The sequence below is a fragment of the Grus americana genome, chromosome Z (genome assembly GCF_028858705.1).
Source record: "Grus americana isolate bGruAme1 chromosome Z, bGruAme1.mat, whole genome shotgun sequence".
NCBI lineage: Eukaryota > Metazoa > Chordata > Aves > Gruiformes > Gruidae > Grus > Grus americana.
In genome coordinates, this window is record NC_072891.1 from 66981782 (window position 1) to 67001054 (window position 19273).

The 19273-nt window shown below is 42.1% G+C and overlaps 1 protein-coding gene across 6 annotated transcripts in view; it reads right to left on the bottom strand.

The window, feature by feature from the left end:
- Positions 1-18662, bottom strand: part of CSNK1G3 (casein kinase 1 gamma 3) — a 100170-nt gene extending 81508 nt beyond the window's left edge. For all 6 annotated transcript variants that reach the window (XM_054809772.1, XM_054809771.1, XM_054809770.1 and 3 more), the window contains exons 1-2: positions 18455-18662; positions 14530-14659 (exon numbers count right to left, since the gene is read on the bottom strand). The gene's annotated coding sequence lies outside the window, so the exon portion shown is untranslated. The remainder of the gene's footprint in view (positions 1-14529; positions 14660-18454) is intronic.
- Between the last annotated feature and the right edge of the window lie 611 nt (positions 18663-19273).

A 19273-nucleotide genomic window follows, 5' to 3' on the forward strand; every position in this document is an offset into this window, starting at 1 on the left:
GTAACATGCAAATTTATTCAGCAAAACTCCTTTAGAGTTTTTAGATGTATTCAACAGTAGTGAAACTGCAATTCATATTACAAATCTGAAATCAAGCTCAGGATGACAGCTTCATTATGAGGTAATCAATACACAAGTCAAATATCTAATCAACTATTTCTGGTATTGTTTATATGCCTCGTGGAAAGATTAAGCTGGTCTTTCTAGCCTAGCTTTGACTGCTTCATTTTCATCCATTTTTATATATGTCTCCATGCAACAGAGGACAGCTGGGAAATTTCAAATCCACAGTAAAAAGGTTCAAAATTGTAAAGTCCTTGAAAGTTTAGAACAGCAATTTCTAACTTTGAAAAACTCTTGGGATAGACTTTGAATTGGAAAATATCTCTAAATTTATATATGATTTAGTGAAATTCATTGTTTACTTAAAATTAAAAATAAATCCACTCTTTAATCATTAAATATTTAATTATTTTCAATTTAGCCCAATGAGAGAAATTCAAACCTTCACACGATCTTCATGTACCCCAAAAAAGTGGAGTTGCTATTCCAACAATTTATGCTACAAATAAATTTGTGAATAGCTTCATTTTTCATACAAATAGATGCTTGCAATATTGGTATCACACCTTTGGATGGCTGTTCCCTTTTATGACTAATTTGAGCCTGAAAAAAAAAAAATACTTCCATATACAAACTCCAAAAATAAAAACAGATGTTAAAAGGCTCATCGCATAACTTGAACATAACCGATCTGATTTTGACTTAAGAATATTTCATCGCTTTCCATATATCAGAAGCAGAAAAAAAGGTAAAATCATTAGCATCTCAATCAAAACTAAAGACAAAATGAGAGTCCCGAAATATTCAGCATGTAGAACTTCCACAGATGCTACATACTCATGACATGACCTTTGAAAAACAAAAAAACAAATTTCCAGGCAAATTTCTCCTGACACAATTTCCCTCTCCAGCTATCAATAACCTGTATCAAAATTGCTCATTACTGTATTATTTTACATTTCTTAGAAAGTAACTTCAACAAAATGAAAACCTATTCATCGGTATCCTATTTTGTTCACAACACTTGGTATACACACGGAATTTCAGTTTAACTTTTGAGACTCTAATGCAGACTAATTTTTTAGTTTAAATTTTTTAACGTAAGAACTAAAATACAGCTTGGCATTATCTGCTCTTTCTACCACTTCTAGCACCCTTCAAGATTCATCATACTTTCAGAGGTTAGTTGATTCATCTAAGAATATTTTGTTCTACCATTTCTTAGGTACTTGTTATTCTGACTTCAGTCAGGTAAACAACTATCTTGGAAGCACTGTAAAAGGAACATACATATCCTCTGAAGGAACACCATTGTCCTCCTCAAAAAAACAGTAATATTTTACAGCACATGTGAACTAATCCAAGAAACAAGGACGAACTTTTTCAGTTTCACATTAAAAGGACTGGTGTCTCTACTTGAATAAAATGAGAAACATATGGAACACACAAGATGTGAAGATGTACCTGAATCAGATCTTCAGCAGCATCCGCATTCAGGCCATCAATAATCACTGTTCATTCTTTCACAGACAGCTTGCCTTTCCCATATTTGCTACGTTTATTCTACAAAGTACACAATAATGAGTTGAAATCCCTCCTAGAGTTTCAGCAGCAAAGAGGGAAAACCAGCAAAGCAACTAGTTTTTCTTGATCACATGCAGATCAAACTCTTCACACTTCAGAAGATACACGTTTAAGAAAGTGAATATAACACCCTGTGGTGGTTTAGTACCAGACTGCAGCTAAGCACCATGCAGCCACTCCTTCACCACCCACCACCCCCAGTGGGATGGGGAGGAGAATTGGAAGAAAAAGGTAAAACTTGTGGGTTAGGATAAGGACAGTTTACTGGGACAGCAAAGAGAGAGGAAAACAACAGTTCTTATAACAGAATATACAAAGGGGGTGATACACAATGTAATTTGCTCACCCAACCCAGACACCCAGCCCATCCTGGAGCCACGGCTCCTCACCAACTAGCCCCCTTCATATGCTGAGCATGATGTCATATAGTATGGAATACCCATTTGGCTAGTTTGGGTCTGCTGTCCTGGCTATGTCTCCTCCCAGCTTCTTGTGAAAATTAACTCTATCCTAGCTGAAAACCAGGACATTATCCATCCCTTTATTCTATACAATGTATGTCATCTCTGCTTTCCCTGTCTTTGCTATATATATATATATGTATATATAGACAGACAGATATACACAGATATCATTCCCTTAGTCTATATGCCATCCCTCTAAAATGTCCGTGGAGTTCATATAGTCCATGACTTTTGGGCTCCATCTGTCATAACAGTCTTTCAGAGCAAGAGAGATGTGTGTGCTGTTGGATTGTTGCATGCTGCATCCAGAGCTTGCAGCTAGTGTATCTGGCAAAGCCCATGCTCGCAGGCTGAAAATGTCGACTTCAAGGAAGTTGCTGGGTGCGAGTTGCTGAACTCAGTTCTAGTTCCATCATCACTGCACTTTGCTCAGTTTCATCAAAGTTCACCTTTCATTGGTTTGGGTAATTCTTATTGTAATACCATTGGTACAACATAAAGCAATTGTAGTACTGATGACATACAATGGCAGGGTTCTTTAGCAGTTAACATCATACAATTTAAATCATTGGCTATTCTCATCCAAAACCAAATCCCATTGAGGTAGACATCAGACTTCCCCATCCTTCTACATCAACCACCAAGTGCACCCTGAACCTTGAGCAAAAGCAATCCCGTGGATGGGTTTGCCTTTGCCTGAAGCAGGACTAACCCAGACTGTCTTCCCTCACATATTCTTGATGTATACTACAGGGACTTTATCCTCTTCTACAGTAAATTGAAGTTTTGTTTGGGCAGGGCCAACTTGAACGGTAAATCCCCTAGCGTTAACTAGCCAGGTGGCCTTTGCTAAATATGTACCCCAATGTTTGAAGGTCCCACCACCCATTCTTCTCAGTGCAGTTTTTAGCAGTCCGTTTTATCATTCGATTTGCCTGGAGGCTGGTGCATGACAGGGGATGTGATACGCCCACGCAATGCCAGGCAGGCTCTTTGGCCCAGCTGTCTATGAGGTTGTTTTGGAAACGAGTCCCGTTGTTTGAGTCAATTCTTTCTGGGGTGCCATGTCACCACAGGACTTGCTTTTCAAGGCCCAGGGTAGTGTTCTGGGCAGTGGCATGGCATGTATTTCCAGCCATCCAGTGGCTACTTCCACCATTGTAAGACTTGCCTTGGAGGGTTTGCGGGAGTGTGGTGTAATCGATCTGCCAGGACTCCACATATTTATTGCAGCCATCTTTCTCCATACCAGAGAGGCTTTAACCTCTTGGCGTGCTTGACTGCAGTGCATCTTTCACATTCATGGATGACCTGTGCAACAGCATCCATGGTCAAGTGCGCCCCTCGACCACGAGCCCATCTATTGCATCCCTTCCTTGATGGCCTGAGGTGTCATGGGCCCATCGAGCTATAAATAATTCACCCTTATGTTGCCAGTCCACACCCACCTCAGCCACTTCAGTCTTAGCAGCCTGATCCACCTGCTGGTTGTTTTGATGTCCCTCAGTGGCCCAACTCTTGGGTACGCAAGCGGGATGTACTTTTACAACCAGCTTCTCTAGCTGGGCAGCAGTATCTTGCCACAATGGGGCAACCCAGATGGGTTTGCCTCTGCATTGCCAGTTGCTCAACTTCCGTTGCTGTAACCACCCCCACAGGGCATTGGCCACCATCCATGAACCAGTATAGAGACAGAACACTGGACATTTTTCTTGTTCAGCAATGTCTAAAGCCAGCTGGATGGCTCTCACCTCTGCAACCTGGCTCAATTCACCCTCTCCTTCAGCAGCCTCTGCAACTCATCATGTAGAACACCATACAACAGTTCCAGAATTCCTGAGCGACTGGGGTTTCCGATTCGAGCCCGCTGTGTGATCATACCTACTCCACACAGCATCAGTGGCGTGATGTGTAGAAGGGACTCTCCCTTTGAACATCCAGCCCAGCACCGTCAGTTGAGGTGCCAGGAGGAGCTGTGCTTCAGTACCAACCACCTATGAAGCGTATTGAACCCCTTCATATGCTGCCAATATCTCTTTTTCAGTTGGAGCGTAGCAGGCCTTGGATCCTCTGTATCCCCAACTCCAAAACCCCAAAACTCGACCTTGAGTCTCCCCTGGTGCTTTCTGCCAGAGACTCCAGGTAGAGAGAAACCCACAAAAACTAAGAAAGCTTCTCCTTCCTTCCTGTTAGTTGGTGGAGACACAGCTGCTATTTTGTTGATCACATCCATTGGGATCTGATGACGTGCATCTTGCCATTTTATTCCTACAAACTGGATGTCCTGTGCAGGTCCCTTGACCTTACTTTGTTTTATGGCAAAACTGGCTTTCAGAACCATTTGGACTATTTTCTTCCCTTTCTCAAAAATTACTGCTGCTGCGTTGCCCCATACGATGATGTCGTCAATGTACTGTAGGTGCTCTGGAGCTTCACCCCATTCCAGTGCAGTCTGGCTCAGTCCATGACAAATGGTGGGGCTGTGTTTCCACCACTAGCGCACTTGGTTCCAGGTGTACTGGACGCCCCTCCAAGTGAAAGCAAACTGTGGCCTGCACTCTGACACCAAAGCAACTGACAAAAACACATTCATGATACCAACTGTGGGGTACCACTGGGCTGCCTTTGACTCCAGTTCATACTGAAGTTCCAGCACGTCTGGCACGGTAGCACTCAGCAGCAGCATGACTTCGGTCAGGCCACGATAGTCTGCTGTCAGTCTCTGCTCTCCATTAGACTTTTGCACTGGCCATTTGGACTGTTAAAGGGTGAGCGGGGTCTGCTGATCACTCCCTGGCTCTCCAGTTGACAAATCAGCTTATGAATGGGAATCGGGATGTCTCCGTTGGTGCAATATTGCTGCCGGTGCACCGCTGCGGTAGCGATCGGCTTCTGCTGTTCTTTGACCCTGAGCAACCCCACAACAGAAGGGTCCTCCAAGAGATCAGGCAAGGTAGACAGCTGACTCCAAGGAGCTATATCCAAAGCCCACCAGTACCTTTTGGGCCCTTGAAATACCCTCTCTGGAGGCAGTCTATGTCAAGGATGCACAGAGCCTCTGGGCCAGTCACAATGGGGTGCTTCTGCCACTCATTCCCAGTTAGAGTCACTTCAGCCTCCAGTACAGTTAGCTGTTGGGATCCCCCTGCCACTCCAGAAATACAGATGGGTCCTGCCCTTTCATGGCTTCACGGCATTAGGGTACGCTGTGCACCGGTGTCCACCAGAGCCTTATACTCCTGGGGGTCTGATGTGCCAGGCCATCAAATCCACACAGTCCAATAAATCCAGCTGTCCCTTTCCACCATCTGGCTGCAGGCAGGGCCCCTCTAGTCCTGGTCATCTTCTAATGACTTAGAAGTCCCTTCAAGAGGATCGTAAGTACAATCAGTCCTTCCACTGTATCCGGGGAACTGCCCGCTGGAGACTGGAGTGGCATTTTTCCTGGAAGAACCCCCATTTGAAATTGTTTTTCCTAGCAATTCACATACCTATGCCTCTAGGATTGAGGCAGGTTTTCCATCCCACTTCCTCATGTCCTCTCCATGGTCATGCAGGTTAAACCACAGGGTGTCTCATGGTGCGTACCCATTATATCCTCTCTCCTGAGCAGAGGAACACTTACTTGAATAGGTGAGATAATGGTCCACACAGGTCAGGAATAGGACACATACTCTTCGAGCTGCTGGACCTTCTGGGACAGTTTCTCCACAGATGAGACAAAGGAGAGAGACTTTCTTCATATTGCCAGAGTTGGCCAGTCACTTCATCTACCATTGGTGCCTCTTCACCTTTCCAGTCCATTACTGCCAATGAGTTGGGAAACGATGACAATGCACTCCATACAAACTTCCACTACATGAGTTGGGTACATTGGACTTCATCAGAACCGGTTAGCTATGCGTTGTCTGGGTCATAATAAACTAACTCCCGCATGGTTAATTCCCTCAGGTACTCGATGCCTCTTCTCCATGGTGGTTCACTTGCCTGGGTGACACAAAATCTTCACTGAAGGGATACCTTTCCCTCTGTCCTGGTTTCAGCTGGGATAGAGTTAATTTTCCTCACAGTAGCTAGTATGAGGCTATGATTCCAGCACAAATGCAAAACAGTGTTGATAATAGAGATGTTTTCGTCACTGCTGAGCAGTGCTTACACAGAGTCAAGGCCTCTTCTGCTTCTCACACCACGCCACCAGCAGGATGGCTGGAGGTGCACAAGAAGCTGCGAGGGGACACAACTGAGACAGCTGACCCCAACTGACCACAGGGATAGTCAATAACATATGTCATTATGCTCCACACATACAGCTGGTGGAAGAGGAGAGGGAAGGGGGGCAACATTTGGAGTGATGGCATATGTCTTCCCAAGTCACCGTTATGCATAATGGAGCCCTATTTTCCTGGAGATGGCTGAACACCTGCCTGCTGATGGGAAGCAGTGAATGAATTCCTTGTCTTGTTTTGCTTGTGCACACAGCTTTTGCTTTACCTATTAAATTGACTTTATCTCAACCCAGGAGTTTTCTAACTTTTACCCTTCTGATTCCCTCCCCCATCCCACTAGGGGAAAGTATGTGAGCATGGTGCTTAGCTGCCAGCTGGGGCTAAACCATGACACCCTAACACTTGAAAGAAGTCACCTCCACAGGCTGAGGGATTGTATCTTCTTCCTCAATCTTCTACCCCCTTCCCTACACAGGGATCACAGCTGCTTGGCTTCCCTGCTCTCTAATTCCAGGCTACTGGCCCTGTTATCCCAGCATCAGAGCAGCCAGATAACGATGCGCTCACCTGGATGGTGGCTGAAATCCTTTCACATATCTCAGAGCTCATTCAGGGACAGGAATCGGGTGATTACCTCTGGTTCTTCCTCCTGTTCTCATGATGGTCCGAGTTCATCATCATCCCTTACTAGGCAAGCTGTTGGTTTTTTTGTGTGTATTTCTTCTTCTATATGGAGGTGACTGATATCGGCACGGGTTGGTTTTTCCATTCAGTTGCAGTAGCTGACACCAGGGTTTCAGCAGCATCAGTGCCCATTGCCAGGATTTGAGTAGCCATGGTGCCTGTCACTGGGGTTGGAGAAGCCAGTGCCTGTCATCTGTTTTCCCTCTCTTCCCCTCAGGGTGCTGCCTACTATTGAGCAGTGTTTGGTAGATACCGGCGAGGGCCCAGCACAGTGCGGTAAGTTGTGCCTCTTTGGAAGAGCCACAGCATTTTCCTTTCAAATATTCTATCACTTCATCAGGGTCCTGCAGTTGTTTGGGAGTGACGTTCCAAACCATTGAAGGTGAGAAGTTCTCTAGATACCTGCCCATATTCTCCACATGCCATGCCACCCATGACTATTCAGACTCAGGGCAGATCTCTGGGTGGTATTCTTAAAACAATTGTTCGTAACCCTAAAGAACACATTCAGGAGACAGAGCAATCAGAGCATGCTGGCTTAACAACCCAAGGATATTAAAAATTCTCAAAAGCTGTTGTACCTAGCCTGAAGGAAAAAGGGGAGGTGAAAGAGCTAGGAAAAGTACACCCCCCTCCTTTTTCCTCATAGATTGGGTGTGATTATTAATCAATTCCAAGAGATGTCACCAGAGGTATGGGCATGACAGCAATGCCACTTACAAATGCCAGCATAACCTCATGATCAGTGAGGTTATCATAAGTCGATATTACACAGTAGAGCAAAATGAGAATCCCAATCTCTCTCCCAGAGGTGACAAACAGTGCCACAGGGAACACATACAGCAAGTAAGGATTTACATAGCACAACCATGTGAACAAACGAAACACCACTGTGACCAGGGACTATTTACCTTAATATATTAAATGCGTATAACATTTGTTTTAACATGCTCTGGTCAGATCTGATGTCATCTCAAACTTTTGAGCCCCATGCTAGGCACCAAACAGGACTGTCAGGGTTTAGCCCCAGCTGGCAGCTGAGCACCATGCGGCCACTTGCTCATTCTTTCCCCTATCCCCAGTGGGATGGGGAGGAAAATCAGAAGACAAAGGTAAATCTCATGGGTTGGGATAAGGACAGTTTACTGGGACAGCAAAGAAAGTGGAAAAAATAACAAACAATAACAATACTAATAAAAGAATATACAAAGCAGGTGATACACGATGCAATTTGCTCACTGCCCAGAACCTGATGCCTAGCCCATCCTCAAGCAGCGAATCCTTCTCCCCAGCCAGCCCCTCCACTTATATACTGAGCATGGTACAGAATATCCCTTTGGCTAGTTTGGGTCAGCTGTCCTGGCATTGTCACCTCCCAGCTTCTTGTGTAAATTAACTCTATCCCAGCCAAAACCCAGGACAGGCAGGCAAATAAGATTATCAGCATTCCTGATGAATTTTTTAAAAAACTATTTGTTTACTTTTACAGATTTTTAAGATTCTTCCCATACAACATTAAGTTTTCTGTAACTGCATGCAAGTCTACATACACACAGTTTCAGTTCAGAAACATATACCAAGCAGGTTCACTCAAATAAGCATGCTAATTGAAAATGTCAAGGTAAGTGCAAGTGGCTTTCTCATGAATGAAAATTTACACTGCCAAACCTTCTAGAAAAGTCAGGTTTTCCTGTCAAGTTGTATATATATAAAAAAATCCAAAATTACATTTCCCTCTTACAGTATCAACTACCACACATTATTTTCAATGAACATAATCAGTTCAAGATTCTAGAATGAGCTTTGAAATTTGCACTTGTATAGCTATTTTGCTAGGAAAAGTCCATTAGCAAGCTGCATGTGGTCACATATAATCCTTCTTTAATACACAAAATCTAACAGAAAGCCAGCTTTACTTATTAAAACATTTAATCTTCCTCCATACAAAAGCTAACAAAAAATATACCTTTATTGATTCTTGTTTAAAAAGTCCATTCTAGGTAAGGTACTGTAATTTCTCTTGTACCAAGGTTTAAAGTTACATGAAGAGATCTGAGGGCTATCAATATCCAAACTTTAATATCTGATCTGTACATTCAATTTTGTCACTGAAAGACTACTATCTAACCAACAATAATGCAGCTTTCTCTACCACCCAATTGCCAGTTCTGGTCAAAATACTGTTACTTCAGAAGACATGTACAGTACTCAGGGCCACCCTAACTCAATGCAATCTTTCCCCAAATGACTGGCTGGAGTAACTACGTAACAATTAAGATCCCCAAACAATCTCTTCATCTCTGTAAACTTAAAATGAACATCAACTGATGACTGCTATTTTCTGTTCAGTGCATAAACATTTATATTTTCTCACTGACCAAGAAGAAAATTTTGGCCTTAATCCACAAATCACACTTCCTTATAGGCTTTCACCACAAAATCCCGCCAACTTCACTTTAGGATTCCATGCAAGTGAATGTATTTACTTGGTTAAAACTTTTGCATCCTTCTTGTAGGATCATATAATCATTTTAGAGTAGCAGCTGAAAGTCAGTTTTCAGAAAGAAATAATTAAAAAAATAAGGACAGTATTAAAGCTTATTTACTGAAGAGCAGAGAAAGGAGGTAACTGATGGTTAAGCAGCATTCCAGTAATTTGTTTTTTTCACTTTTCCAACACCACCCCCACACACACTTAAATGGGCTATATTGTCCACAGCTGACAGAAAGCTAATGCTGAGCTAGCTAATGCTACATAATGGATGCTTCAATTTTCTACATCAAGCATTCTACCATCAGCACTCAACAGTTATAGCAGAACAACTGAAAGTTATAGACTAGCTTAAGGCTAGGCTAAAGAAACTGTGAAGTTGAACACATCTAAAAGTTAGAAAACAAAGCAAGGATAGCATTACATTTCATCTCACACCATAGCTACATCTGAAGATAAAATTAAGCACGATGGTGAAGCACTCCAGTGCTATGTGGAAAAAAACACTTTCTAAGAGTCCAAAAGACACTAATTCTGTTTTCAGGTTAGAATTCAGATAGGAAAAAGTACCTAGTGTGCTCTAGCATTCCACAGTGATTGTAAAGAGCAGCTTTCAAAATGAAAAGTCTTTAATTCACTGAGGCTAATTCCTCCTCACCCTTATCTTTAGTTACATGGTCATATTCTATTGTAAGAACTCAGAGGGGAGCCAAATTCAAGTTAAGTAATTTTAACTCAAATTTTTCAATTTTCAACTGCCATCACATCAGACATTAACTACTGTGCTACACTCCTGAAAAACAAGTCTAGAAAATAAGATATCACATGCTCATGGCTGACAGATCATGATTTGATCCCATGACAGCCACCTATTACCAGTAGTATTGAACATTATTCCTTTTTATGATGTCAGACCTGCAGAGGCATGTACTTAAGTTTCAAAGGCTTTGACAACACGGAACTACTGAGATTATGTTTTAGTACCTCTGCCTTTCCTCATTCTGACCTTACCAAAATTCATTTGCCCTCTCAACTGTTCCTGAATCACTTTGTTTTTTCACCCCAACTGTACTGAACTGCAGCTCAAAATGTGCTCTTCCATACATGGCCACTATGGACACATGCACTGGGATCTGGGAGGTGGGAAATACTCCTTTGTCCCCCAGTTCAGATAAAGCCCAAGCCACAGCCCTCATCACCCACTCACTGTTGCCTTTACTCCTTTTCCTGGGTAGAAGCAAATAAATCACAGAAAATCACAAGCTGGACAGTCACTTTGTGCTAAATGCCAGCGCAGCACGGCAATCTCCCATCAACGTGACAGAGCAAGTTCCAGAAAAGTTTTGTTCCATTCATGCAGCCCAGACTTAAACACTGTCAGGATTTTAACTTTTGTAGAATTTTTTCCAAACTGTCAGCTCTGTTGGACTGCTATAAATGGTGCTTCCAAAAGCCTTAGACCTCAGCAAAACTTGACTAAGTTACAATGAAGAGATTGATAAATCACCCCACCAAAATTCTAGTACATGCTTTAACTTAGCTGTAACAGAACTTAATCATCAAGTTGGTTAGTTGGATGGGTTAGTGGTTTTTCTTTGATTCTGCTTTGTTGGGTTTTTTTTTCCTCCTCTCATATTGGTAGGTCTTTCTCTATGTTTATTTTCCAAATCAGCCAAGTGGTTTAATCCAAAATATTCCTATTTCTATCTGAGGCAGAAACTAGCATGAAAGACTTCAACTTAATTTGACAACGTTTTTGCCACTGAAAATACACAACCTTACAACAGATGTTAACCATAGATGTTCCTGCCAACACTGCACATAAGGAAAGGGATAACCCATACTACAGGTAAATATCTCCAGAGTAAGTTTTGCAGCTATGAATCTGTCAAGGTTTTCTGACAATAACGAACTACATGGCAATCAAATGATTCTGCTCCATGAATTAGACAGGTACCTTCTACAGCAATGAATTCCAAGTACTTTACTATCAGCTATACTTGCAACTCTCCCGTCACATACATGGCTTTCACTGCAATGTCTGCCTAAAATGCTTTTATTAAAATGAAACTACAGCATTATATCCTCAAACAGGCTTCTATAAAGTTTTCTTCTTGCTGTGTAAGTTTATTATGGAATAAAATGTTACAGATAAAAAGCCTCAGACACTACACCAATTAGAATCACACATGCCACCTTCATACTGAACACAAAAGATGCATAAATAATCTGGTATAAATTAAAAGTTCTGAGAACAAAATAACCTCTATGCTACTGATATCAGTTTTGCCAAGGTCTGATGGCAATTAACCAATTACACTAATTCTAATTCAAAACAAAATTCTCATGTACTAAAATGAGAAAATGTCACTATCTAGATGCATGCACTGTGTAGGAAACTCTTTATTTACTACTTAGAGAGACTAAGATGATTCAGACTAAGCCAATTGTTCCTCAAAAGCAAAAATGTTAGCTAAACTTCAGTCATTACAGATTAGTGTTCAACACCCACACAGCCTCACTGCAGTAACTTCAGTTTGTTGGTTATCTTCCATGTTTCTACAGTATTCCCAGGCCTCCCTCTGTTACATCCTGAGCTCTCTTTTTAGCAAAGCCCCTAGTTTTTTTCCCCACAATAAAACTCTTTCACTTCTCACTCAGCAGAGACACGTACCGTTGCCTGCCCAGTACTACAAGTTGCAAGCTGAACAGCTCACAAAACAGGTAACATCCATCCTTCAATGTGGATAGTGACCCAATATCTACCCTATCTAAATTGGTTTTTATGAAGCTTATAGGAATGTATCTTCAGAGGCATAAAAATCTAAGCTTGGTTAAAACTGCCCAACAAGTTCCACATTTGTATAGATAGCAGATGATATAACTGCAGATCAAAAATACCCAATTTCCTTAAAAATTACTTTTTTTCAGAAGAAAATTCCAAGTACAATCAACAGATTTTATTAGAGCTTAAAGCTAGAAAATTAAAAGCAAACATTAAAAGTGCATTTCTAGAGGGCAAAGACATTTATCTCTCAGTCTGGCAAAAGCTTAAGAGTAAATTTAGCCATTCTATCTTCTTGCTGTCTGTTGATAAAATTCTTCTCTGCCTGTTTACTGTTACCTGTAAATTCAAGTTTCATCATGTGTTATCTCTCCAGATTGAGAGATGCCTCAGCCTACTGCCAGCAAATGTTAAACAGAAGTAAAAACTTTCATAACCTGATACATTGAGCAACCTGCTCCTGGAATACTGTAAGAAATGAATGAGCAGTAATTGTTTGAGGCAATCTTCCACAGAAAGAGAAAGGAAGAACGTTTTATACTGAACTTCTTTGTTTTCAGAAGCCAATGTTCACAAGGCACAAGTAAGAAGATACTAGCGGTTGAGGTTAGAGTAAAACATGTCTCCCATGATCGTTAGAGCAATCATGTCCCTGACTGCAATCTCTACAATATTACTTCATGTTCCCAAGATTACTGCCAAATTTAAGATACTTGTATTTATATGGACATTATCTACATTTAAACTGACATCAACAATATCAATAATATCTGAAATTAATTATGTACTTCATTTTAAACTAGTGGCACTCCTCTAAAGCAACACTGAATGCCTTTATAAGGCTGCTTTGTATCATTACATTAAAAAGCTGTTGAAACATAAAAAGTCTTTCATGTCTTTACATACAGAAATGCAAGCTGCTTCATTTAAGTCCCAATATAAAGACCTAAACTGGAAAATGTTTAGTGCCTTATGTATAGAAAAATCTTTTCTGTATTTAACAATACAATTTTTAAGTAGTAATTTCTTCGAGGTTGCAAATGTGTGTCCTACCTTGGACTAAATCACAAGTTCCAGCATCAAAGATAATCCGCTAAGGAACTCCTACTTCTGAAGCACAACAGTGTTTTTCTACAAACATACAGCCCATGCAGCCTTCAGAACATAACAGATAAACATTCACTAGGTAATTAGCACCTCAAGCCCAAACAAAAAGAACAGTTTTCATGCTACAATATAGACCATCTAAGCCTGCATTTTTCAAAATAAAACTTCAATTAGACAATATAATGTGTCAGCATGATGACTCTCTTCTCCTGCTGCATCTAGCCACAGGTACCTGCTGCTCCTGTTGCTTACTTTAGACCAGCATCAGCACTCAAACACCTCTAGGGAGCCAGTACACTCACTAACTTAGTAGAAAGTTCACACACCTAACAGTAACTTGCTACTGAACAGAAGCTTCATGAACTCAGTGGAGGATACAAAAGGCAGATGCAGAACAACAGCTGAGGTACAAAACTACACAGCCAGGAATGGGGCAGGGGAAGAAATATCCGGTAGTAGAGAGGACAACCTACCCAACAGCCTGCAACATAATTTCAATTACTGCAGTTTCACAGTAGGTTTAGCACATCTCTTAAGACCCAATGGTCTCAATGAGCTCCATAGGGTAACTGCTACCCAAACACCACCATTAACTATGCTTCCGTTTAAAACTGTTCCATCCACTTTCTGCGACTGTACATGGTTTACTGAATGAAGAGCATGGCACCTCAAGAATTACTCAATGAATAAACACAGAGACTAAAAGAAAGTGTGACAAACCATGTACTTTAAACTGGAATCTAAGCCCTATCTGTCATAAAACACCTCTATTTTTTTTATTACTGAAAAGGCCATTTATCTTCCATTGTTATAGTCCACATCAGGTCTTAATTGAAAATAACATATTTAAATATGTGATTGATGAAGAGTATAAATTCCCACGCAGGCAATTACATCCATGTAACCTAGGAAAAAATACTTTCTAGGAAAATGGCAATAAATATTTGTTTTACTTAACTAAAATCTGTTAGTAATTTTAAAAGTTTTGGTATGTTAAAAATTAAACAGGATAGTAAGCTTTAATAGAAGATCATAAAGCATAGGAAAATATGTTGTAATACATTAGTGATGTTCTACACAAAGTCAGAGTAAGTAATAAACCTTCTTGAAGTATGCAAATCTTACCTGTGTGTCTGTCATGGACTTCTGTGACCTGCAGTTATCCGAGTAAACATTTTTGCAAAGACAGTTCTGACTTATTAATGTGTCTCCTATCACTTCTAACTCCACTGTACAAGGCAGCAATGGGATACTACTAGACACACAAACAGCAAAAAAAAAAAAAAGAATTGTCATCTTTCCATACCTACAAGGTGCACTTATTTCATATAAAATACCCCTCTTTGAACATCCAAAAGTGGATATTATCCATCTTGCTTAAAAAGGTTTCCTAAAATGTATGCTGAGCTTTTACATGTAGATATACTCAAAACAACCAAATAAAGGAATACACAAGAAAGAGAAAGTGCATTAGGGGTAACTACACTGAAATGTGTTCAAACAAAAATGCTTTATGTAACAGATGAAGAATAATGCAGTTCAATAAATATCCTAAGAGAATGCACTGGTAAACACATTTGTAATATTCTGGAAGTGTTGCATATTTAGTATTTACAAATATTCTCTGTATCTTTTTTTAGAAAGAATCCTCATACTCATTCATTTAAGGTAATGAACATACCATCTATTGAACACTGGAACTAAATACAACAGGTGAGGTAAATCTGATCAAAATTAATTCTTTTTTTTAAACATAGCTGAATACTTCACTGCTTACTAAGTTTCAGAACTTCCTTAGAGAGCTTTCTGAAAGCAGTACTTTCAAAGTAACGAACATCCAAACCAATTCTACAGCACAGACTGGTATGTAATGCCTCCTCTTCTACATTCTCCCCATGCCAAAGAGAAGACATTAAATTATAAGTAGCTTACCTAAGGTCACGGGGAGGGACAGATGTTCCCGTCACTGTCTTTACCTGTGATCACCTGCCTAGTTTTTAACTACTTTCTTATTAGTCTGCCTTTATTTATGCAACTATTTAGTTCAGTGAGGAAAGAAGTATGTGATTAAGCTGTTTCAGATGTGGCCCACAAAACCCTAAAACTCCTGTGACAATGTCTAAGATGCTACTCGGAAATACACTTCGAAAGACAAGCTCAGCAGCAGCAGGCTTGATTTAACTGCATTGGTTCTGCAGCAGCACTGAGAAAGCACTAAAATGCCTGCATAGCAAAAAAAAAAAAATTCAAATTAAGGATTGCCAGAAAGTATATAACAATTAGATAAAAGTTACTTTTTTACCTTTTAATAGATTAGGGAAAACAATTATACAGAAGTCTCAAAATATTTTTGAAAGAACGTTAAAGGCCCAGAAGCAAAGGAAACAACATGTTATAGTTCTTACCCCTTTGCTTACTCTTCCACAGTACATTATTTGCTCCTTGGGAATACACCATCCCATTTTCATTGCTAAATAACTCACAGGTATCATGATCAGTTTAAGATCATCTAACCACAGTGCACTGCAGAAAAGCATTGTCCCACTCTTCCCTTAAGCACTGTGTCAGCTCTCCTGCTCACGCAACTGTAGGTGGGGTATGTAGGATTGACTGAAAACTCTTGCAGTTCATTTTCGGAGGAATCAGTGAGCTTAAACTGTGAAGAAGCAACACCTCAAACTCCTTTACAACTTTGTTCTTCCTGTGATTTATGTGTGCCTTTAATTGCAGTATAACTTTTGTGTATGCCATTCCAAAATAACCAGTTAAAAGTAAAAAGAAAAACCTAATGAACAAGAAATAGCTACATGTTTTGTTAAAACAGACTAAAAAAAAAGGGGTTAGCTGGTATGACTTATTAAGAAAAGACAGAGATAGTTAATACAGCTGATCAGTACCCTGTTCTTCAGAAAGTTGTTTCTTGTAATAACAAGATACTGGAGAACAGTAACCACTGCCACTTCCCTATTTCCTCACATTTGTTCTACTGTTGTCTCGAAGTCATAACTAAACTAAATTCATCCTAAACACCAGGACACTTCCTAATATTGTATTAAAACGCAGTTTTAAGACAAAAGTAAAGATGTTACAAATACATGTGACTGATACTTCTAATCACAGAACAACTTAGCATAGTCACTACAGAAGCATAAACAATCTTCATAGGACACGCTTTGCAGATGCAGTTGAGACACTAAGTTTAGATACACTGCATCAGCTTTAACACATATTTAATTTAGTTATGAGACTATTAAAAAATGAAAAATTACCACAGGAAGTAAATTCAGTCTTGTTAATTGCACATAAGTAAACTGGATGACGAAAAACTCTTTTACAGGTTCAGTGACTTTTTTTGGGGGGGAGGCAGGGGTGCAAAGTAATTTCAGAAAGGTTATTAAAACAGGGCTGGCAGTCTTCCAAACAAATAGGTTGCGACTCCTAGCATCTCCTTGAATATCTTTATCTTGATCACGCAGAGAAAAAACAAAACAAAACAAAAACCATCACACAGAGAAAACACAATGTATCACTGTATCAGAACTAGTATTCTAGATTCTAAAATTCATTTATATTTGATAAGCAAATACATCTATTTTATTCAAAAGTGCAGTAGCAAGACAAAAAGATTCATTTCATTAGCTGAAAAACATTCTCAGCTGATTAACTAGTCTGCTGTTTACCAGGTAATTTCTCTATTTCAGGTTAGTACAATCAAATAGCACTTATTTCGATTGCAAATACTGTTTCGCTTGTTGAAACTTCTCCATTCAAAAGAAACTGGCAAAAGGATGTTGAGGTCAGTAGAAGATATCTCTTAAAATACAGTTAACAAATAAACCTCTACCTCATCTTTTCGCTCTAAAAGGAAAGTTGCATTACTCCCATCCTGGATTTTAACATCCCAATGCAGCTCAAGATAAAATCCATCTGCTAGACATTTATTAGTGTTCATGAAAGGTTTGAGTCTACAGTGCAGGTAAGTTGTTTATCCCTACAAGTAGTCACAACCCAGGTAGCAACACTGAATATCCTTAAGAGTGTGGTTCACTTATGATCACAAGAACATGCAAAATAAAGAACAATTTTGCACAGTGTGTATTTATAACTATGTATGTACTTACAAAAGATCTTACATACAAAATGCATTACGAAGAAAATCTTCGATTATATTCCAACTCCTTTTACACATGGCACATCACTTTAACACCCATTACGGGTTTTGCCAGCAGAGTCAACAGGGAAGCTGGAAAATAAGCTCTGTAAAGGTTTCACAGCAAGTCACCTGAAACATCACTCCTAGAGATTTTAACAAATCAAACTTAAAACCACTGTATTCGGAGTGTGTTAACAAGCAACTTTTTTTTTTTTTAAAAAAAAAGCAGTGGCAGCTCAGTTTGCCTCTAATCTGCTAACCAAGCCAGTACAAACGCACTCCAGCAAGCTGCTTCTACACAACAGGAAAACGAACTTACTGACTTGCTCCTACAAAAACCAGCTCAAAGCTCGGTTGGACTAACCAGTGCCATCACCACCGAAATCAGCAATTAGTCAGGAAACCAAACAAGCCGGTAGCAACACTTCTTCAGAAGGAGAGGGCTGTCGGAGGTCTCACAGCGACAGCTTCTGCCACCCAGGAGAGAAGCTACAGGAAAGCGAAGGGCCCTTCCACCGCCAGCCGTGGGTCGTGCCCCCTCGCTCCGCGCTGCCGGCACCGCCACGGCCCGCACTACGAGGCGTCAACGGCCGCCCGGCCCATCCGGCGGAGCGGCACGCAGCCCCCCGGCGCCCTCCCGCCTTCCATCTGGAGGAAGGAGCGCAGCTCGGATCCGAACGGCTCCGGGACACACGGTGGCTCCCTCCCCCCACCCCGGCCCGAGCCCCTCCAACCAACACCTGCAACTGCCGCCGCGCGCGCTCGCACGTAGGGGGCTCTGCCCCTCCCCTCCCCCCCGGGCTACCGGAGAAAGAAGCTGGCTAAAGGCCTTGGCCGAAGGGGGTGCTGCGGCCGCCACGATCGACACCTCTCCGAAAGGCGGCCGGGAACACCTACCTACCGGCTCCGCGGAGCAGCAGGAGCCACTGCGGGGAAGGGCTGGGGGGAGGGCTAAGGGGAGCGGCTCCGCTGTGCGATGGGAAGGGAGGCTCGGCACCGGACGGCACTTCTGGGCATTGCTCCCTGCCTTGCCACCAGAGCTGCGAGATGGAGCCAGCCGGGGAGGCGTTCCGAGGCAGAGGGGACGCAACGGCGACAGGGAACACCCGCCCCTTCCCACGGCGGCAGCAGCCCCAGGCGGACGAACCGCTCCTCGCCCGGATGCGAAGGCGGGGCGCGCGCGTGGGCGGGGCCAGAGAGATAGGGCGAGCGTTGGGCTGAGGGCGATCGGTGCCCGTCGCGCGAGAGATTGACAGAGCCCGCCGGCCATTCGGCAGACGAGAAGCGAACGCCAGGCCGCGGGAGGGGGCGGAGATCGCTGGTGGGCAGAGGAGCTAGCCAATGAGAGAAGGACTGGGCGTGGCGGGGGTGGGGCTGATTCACGGCGCGGGTGGTGCGTCCGGTTCCCGCTCAGTACCTCGCCAGGGCTGAGAAGCGGATAACGGTTCCGTGCGCTGGTTGGGGGCGGGCGGCAGTGTCCGAAGGGGTCCGGCTGAGGGACGGCGCTCGGGTGTGCTTTGAGCACCGGGAGGAGTCTGACTGCCGGCCGCCTCAGCCTCGCTGCTTCCCCTCAAACCGTAAAAGATCCGGTTCAAAGGAGGAGTAGGAGGCGGCGGGCAGAGTCCGGAGCGCGGGGAGCCCCTCCGCCTCAGGGTGCTTGCCTCCTTCGCCTTCAGCTTCGGTGAGCTGATGTGCTTTGCCGCTCTCTTTAGCAGA